Source organism: Marmota marmota, unplaced genomic scaffold (assembly GCF_001458135.2).
Source record: "Marmota marmota marmota unplaced genomic scaffold, marMar, whole genome shotgun sequence".
Classification (NCBI taxonomy): Eukaryota; Metazoa; Chordata; class Mammalia; order Rodentia; family Sciuridae; genus Marmota; species Marmota marmota.
In genome coordinates, this window is record NW_025999925.1 from 7,855,993 (window position 1) to 7,861,992 (window position 6,000).

A 6,000-nucleotide genomic window follows, 5' to 3' on the forward strand; every position below is an offset into this window, starting at 1 on the left:
CTGTTTCTCCAGGAAGTGGGTAAAACAGAGGAGAGAGAAGACAAATCAGTGAAGACCTCCACTCTTGCATGTTTTCCATCCCTCGGGCATTAACTAATGCCACCAAGTCCCATCAAGGCCACCATTCCATGTCAAGAGACACCTTTTAGCAATGATTATGCTCCATCACAGCTAGAAAGTTCCTGTAAATATGTGAACTTCTTGGTTCAGAGTAGGAATTTTCTCTAAATACTGAAAGAATTTCATTTTCTGATTCAAGTATACTCATGGACTAGGAAGAATACCCATAGAGTTTATTCTAACGTCTCTACTCTACGTGTGAAATGTCCCGGCACAGGTGCTAGAAGTGTTAAGGTAGGAGGCAAGGGTGGCTCTTCCCTGAGGTTCTCTTCAAGTTTCTCTATAGATGTAGAATCCAGATCTGCCACAGTTGCTTGCTCCAAGAACTGTCAGCAGCTCCGCTAAGGTAAAGCCAACTTGAAGCAAGTCTGGCTGGCCCCAGCTCCTTTCTCCCTGTACTAAAAGGAGGATTGGCAACTGGATTGGAAAATAATATCAGAAAATATTAAAGAAGAAATGGGCATTTTTAAAAAGTAAATGCAATCAGGCAAAGAAAAAATTTACTGGTATGAACCATAAACAAACTCCTTTGAAGAATTAATGCTATATATATAGTATTAATAAAGAGATATGTACGTGTGTGGGTATATATATATATATATATATATATATATATAGTATTAATAAAGGGGTAGGAAAAATAGATGGTTTAAATTCACAGAAATTATTTAAAACAAAGAAGATTGTTTCTAAATGCTGAATGGAGGAGAGAACATCAGGGTGACTGGATTGAATCACTGTCATCTGCCTCATGACTCAATTCCTCTCTGTGACCACATTCTCCTGAACTGTCACTCAGAAAGCAACTTGCTTAACGTTTTCATGAAACTGGAAAGTGTTCAAACAACCCAGCTAAAATTTTTAATGATGGAAAAGTTACTGCTGCCAGAGACAAGGAAAACAGGAAGGAAAGGCCAAAATGATAATGACCATCGTATTCCTGAAACTAAGCCAGGAATGTCACAGAATTATTCAAACATAAAAAGCACATGAAGGAAATGAGAGAAAAGGAGACTCAAAAAAGGGGGGTAAATTACAGAACCAAACAATAATGGAAGGACACAGAGTGAATTATACATAAAAAGGTGACCATGGCTGACTGGTATGTGGGTAGGAAGGTCTGACTTTTTCTCCACTAGATGTTATTTGTATATGAAGAATTTTCTTATAGTTTCAGATTTATATTCCCAAAGTTTAATCTTCAGCCCTAACCTGTCCCCTGAACTCCAGACTCATATTATTCAATGTCTCCACTGAACGTTCTGATTGGCATCTCAAACTCAGCATATCCAGGCCAATTTCCTTGTGTGTGCGCCTCCCTCCCCCAAACATGCTCACGTGCAATCTTCCCAGTCTCAAAGAACAGCAATTGCAATCTGCCATTGTTGGGAGGAAGGCAGGGCAGAAACAGAATAAAGAGTTACAGTCACGCTGGACTTTCCCTGCCCCTCCCCCACACCAGAGCCATCTCCACTAGTTCCATCTTCAGATTATACCAGAATCCAACTGCTGCTGCCACCTTTCTCCAAGCTACCTCCTTCTCACCTGAATCATCGCCCAGGGGCCTCCTTACCTGCACCTGTGACCCTCCCTGATCTTAAAAACAGATTAGATTATATTCCTCACCTTCAAAACTCCTGGGAGTCCCATCTTACTTAAACACTAAAACCTTTATGCTGGCCCCTAAAGGCACAGCAATCTGGCCCAGAGCCAGCTATGATTTCATCTCCCTCATGCTTCCTTTACCTCTGGGTCCCAGCCATGGTGGATGCCCCTTTGCTCCTTAAAGGTATCCAGCAAGTTTAAGCTCAAGCTGAGTCCTGCCCCAGGCTCTCATTCACAAAAGGATAGCCTGCCCTCCTCTCCCAAGCCCTCTGCAGCTGTATTTTTCACCCCTGTACCTATTGCCTATTTGCCTGATTCTGTGTTGATGTCTATCTCCCCTCAGGACAATATTAAGTTCCACAGGACAAGCCCCGGTTGTATTCCCTGTAATACTGCCACTGTCAAGAATGATGCATAGAAAATGATAGGTGTTCACTTCCAAGACTGTCACCTGTTTTAAAAAATCACTTTTGGTGGTAATCTTAACAGAGAGGCTGCTATCCTCCTACTCCAACTTCATTTGGTCCTCCTGATGTCCTCTTGTTTTTGGAGACAGCCCAAATAAGGACTGTGATCTATTTATCTTTATACTCTCCATGCCAACCACAGTGCTTTCTGGCACACAGTTAATACTCTGGCTAAATGCAAAGCACTGAGATGGAGAAAAGAAAAGAACCAGGCAACCTTAGCAGCATGCGGGCATCAGGCTGGGATGTCAGCAGGGTTCCGGCTTAAGGTAGGGTTAAAATTAAACTAAACCAGGAGAGTGAATTTAAGATCAGTACATTTAGAAATATGTGAATATACTACCTATTTGTACAAAATTGGAGCTAGAAAAACATTTTTAAACATCTAGGTTAACCCATCACATTATTTTACAACGCCTAAATCAAGGTCAGAGAGGCCAAATAATCGACCTAAAGTGAAACTGCAAGCTAGAGGATGAGGGACACTAAAATCTGCGTTCTCCTGCTTCCAGGTCCATGGCATTTCTTTCTCTTTCTTTCTTTTTTTTTTTTTTGTGGGGTGGGGGGATACTGGGGATTGACCTCAGGGGTACTTGAGCCACATCTCCTGCCCTATTTTGTATTTTATTTAGAGACAGGGTCTCACTGAGTTGCTTAGCACCTTGCTTTTGCTGAGGCTGGCTTTGAACTCAAGATTCTCCTGCCTCAGCCTCCAGGGCCGATGGGATTACAAATGTATGTCACCACACCAGGCCCATGGCATTTCTATCCTCCTGCTTTGGGGATCTTCTCCTTCTGAATATATTCACAAGAAACGAAACTTAAATGGAAATGGAATAATCCCAGATACCTGTCAATGGATGAATGGATCAAGAAAATGTGGTACACACACACAAATGCCAAAATTTAATTGTTCTCTATGAGTTTTACTCATCCATAAAGAACAATTAAATTATGGCATTTGCTGGTAAGTGGACAGGAATGGAGAATATTATGCTGAATGAAATAAGCCAGACTCAAAAAGTCAAGGGTCAAGTGTTTTCTCTCACATATGGAAGCTAAGGCAAAGTAAGGGAAAGAAGGCAGGGGAGGGGGTGTGATTGGGTGTCAGAAAGACATAGGAAAGATCAGTGGAGTAGAAGAAGGAGATTGGGCTGGGGCTGTAGCTCAGTGGCAGAGCGCTTGCTTAACCTGTGAGGCCCTGGGTTCGATCCTCAGCACCACTTAAGAATAAACAAATAAAATAAAGCATTCTGTCATCCACAACTGAAAAAAAAAAAAAAAAAGAAGAAGAAGAAGGAGAACAACAGGAGGGAGCAAGAACCGGAAAGGGGAAAAGATACAGAATGAATGTAACAAAATCATGTTATATGAATATACCACAGGTAATTTCACATTAATGTATATGTAGAAAGTACCAATCAAAAATAAATAAATAAATAAACAAGCGAAAGGAAGATTAATTGAGTAGAGGAAGAAGAATAGGAGGGAGGGAAGGAAAAATGGGGGAAATAGGGATTAAAATCAAATTCCAGGTGCATATGATTTTGTCAAAATGAGCCCAACAATTGGGGCTGGGGTTGTGGCTCAGTGGTAGAGTGCTTACTAGCATGTGAGAGGCACTGGGTTGGATCCTCAGCACCACATAAAAATAAATAAATAAAATAAAGGTATTAAAAAAATGAATCCAACCACCATGTAAAACTATATACTCTAATAAAAAGTTTTTAAAAAATGAAAAGTACTTTTGTTGTTCCATCAGAAGCATATTTTCTAGGTTAACCTTGTAAGAGTTTCTCTTTAAAAATACAGGAAGGCAGGTGTGGTTGCACACTCTAGTAATCACAGCAACTCAGAAGGCTGAGGAGGAAGGATCACAAATTCAAGGTCAGCCACAGCCCCTTAGCAAGATCCTGTCTCAAAATAAAAAAAAAATAGGAAGGGCTGGGGATATAGCGGAGTGGTAAAGTGTCCCTGGGTTCAATCCTAGTACCCAAAACCAAAACAAACAATAAAAAACCATGGGTTTGATCCCAAGGATTGCAAAAGAAAATAAACAAAAAACCCAAAACCAAAAAGACTACTATATTAGATAGATATAAAAGAAAAGAACAATATTAGTAAGCTTCCTATCTTATTCCTAATCTTAGGTAGACAACGCAACTACAAATGTGTTGACAAAAAGGGTTTTTGTTGGGATTTTGGCCTCAAAGTCAGGGTAACAGCAACATTATTTGTTTCAAAGCTCTTAAGCTATTCTTACTGAGTAGTTTCTAGAAAGTTTTTTAAACAACCAAACTCTTCCAAAGTGCCTGTTAAAATCTGGCATCAATAATTGGTCCCAGGGCTGGCGTTGTGGCTCAGTGGTAGTGCGCTCGCCTAGCAAGCGCGATGCCCTGGGTTCAATCCTCAGCATCACACACAAACAAACAATGGTATTGTGTCCAACTACAACTAAAAAATAAATATTTAAATAATAATAATAATAATAATTAATCCCAGAAAATGGTTTCGGAATCATTGAAGTTAGAGTGAAGAGGCATAAGTATTCTCTGAGAAAGGCTATTTTATGGGCAAATCAGGTCTTCAGTCTTTAAGATGCTAATATTTTACCATGAAGTACCCTAATTTTAGAATGACATGCTTATTTTATCTTTAAAAAAGTCACAGTGAAAGAACATACATCAAGAATTATTGGACCAGGCAATGGTGCCGCACACCTATAATCCCAGCGGCTCGGGAAGTTGAAGCAGGAGGATCAAGAGTTCAAAGCCAACCTCAGCAATTTAGTGAGGCCCTAAGCAATTTAGTGAGACCTGTCTCTAAATAACACACAAAACAGGGCTGGGAATGTGGCTTAGCGGTCAAGTGCCCCTGAGTTCAATCCCCAGTACCAAAAATTTTAAAAAATAAAGAATTATTGGGGAATGATATTAATTAATTAAAATGCATTTCCAACATATTATGGGTGTTTCTTCTGTGCAGAAGAGAAAATAGAGAGATATAGGGCTGGGGATGTGGCTCAAGTGGCAGCGCGCTCGCCTGGCATGCGTGTGGCCCGGGTTGGATCCTCAGCACCACATACAAACAAAGATGTTGTGTCCGCCGAAAACTAAAAAATAAATATTAAAAAAAAAAAAAAAATTCTCACTCTCTCTCTCTCACTCTTTCTTAAAAAAAAAGAAAGAAAGAAAATAGAGAGATATAAAACTACAGTTCACCCATTTGATTTGTTTTATAAGAACTCTATTGCCTCAAAACAAGATCTAGGAGAGACCACAACATGAATTACTAGGTTTTGAGGAAGACTAAAAACACAGACAGCATGCAATGACTTTACAGTATGACTCAACTGGGAAATCCATATAATTGTAGAGATTAAGACTTTAAAAAATTCTAAAACATCCATAGTGCTGTGTGTTTTGACTATGTAGTATGCTGTAAACATTTTAAAAACTGGACTTATTTGACTGTGTTTAATCTAATATTTACCAAATACTAAATTATTGTTTTAATTTTTATGTGTATGTGTGATGCTGGGGATTGAACCCAGGGCCTTGTGCATGCAAGGCAAGTACTCTACCAACTGAGCTATATCCCCAGCCCATAATAAATTATTAACACTATCTTTTTACTGATGTATCCCTGCAACCGTATCTCATTATCTGATTTTTAAAATACAAAAGCAGAAGAAAAGAACAACTACCAAGCCGAAGAGTATATTCAAAATAAAAAAATATTGAGAGAATTTGGACAGTGTATTTGTTTTGCCTTATCCAAGTTAAAAAAAAAAAAAAAAAAAAAAAAA

The 6,000-nt window shown here is 39.2% G+C and overlaps 1 protein-coding gene across 3 annotated transcripts in view; it reads right to left on the reverse strand.

The window, feature by feature from the left end:
• Window positions 1–6,000, reverse strand: part of Serinc5 (serine incorporator 5) — a 104,388-nt gene that overhangs the window by 20,996 nt on the left and 77,392 nt on the right. The window lies entirely within an intron of this gene.